The sequence below is a fragment of the Physeter macrocephalus genome, chromosome 4, assembly GCF_002837175.3.
Source record: "Physeter macrocephalus isolate SW-GA chromosome 4, ASM283717v5, whole genome shotgun sequence".
Classification (NCBI taxonomy): domain Eukaryota; kingdom Metazoa; phylum Chordata; class Mammalia; order Artiodactyla; family Physeteridae; genus Physeter; species Physeter macrocephalus.
This window is the reverse complement of record NC_041217.1, coordinates 1,484,123-1,484,493: the sequence shown is the minus strand read 5'-3', so window position 1 is coordinate 1,484,493 and position 371 is coordinate 1,484,123. Positions and strand designations below refer to the sequence as shown.

The 371-nt window shown below is 38.3% G+C and overlaps 1 protein-coding gene across 6 annotated transcripts in view; it reads left to right on the top strand.

Moving 5' to 3' along the window:
- Nucleotides 1–371, top strand: part of CAMSAP2 (calmodulin regulated spectrin associated protein family member 2) — a 103,216-nt gene that overhangs the window by 22,635 nt on the left and 80,210 nt on the right. The gene's annotated exons all lie outside the window — the stretch shown is intronic.

Sequence of the window (371 nt, the reverse complement as noted above, 5' to 3'; positions counted from 1 at the left end):
TGGAGAACAGTATGGAGGTTCCTTAAAAAACTACAAATAGAACTACCATACGACCCAGCAGTCCCACTACTGGGCATATACCCTGAGAAAACCGGAATTCAAAAAGAGTCATGTACCAAAATGTTCATTGCAGCTCTATTTACGATAGCCAGGACATGGAAGCAACCTAAGTGTCCATCGACAGATGAATGGATAAAGAAGATGTGGCACATACGTACAACTCAGCCATAAAAAGAAATGAAACTGAGTTATTTGTAGCGAGGTGGATAGACCTGGAGTCTGTCATACAGAATGAAGTAAGTCAGAAGGAGAAAAACAAATACCGTATGTTAACACATATATATGGAATCTAAAAAAAAAAAAATGTCATG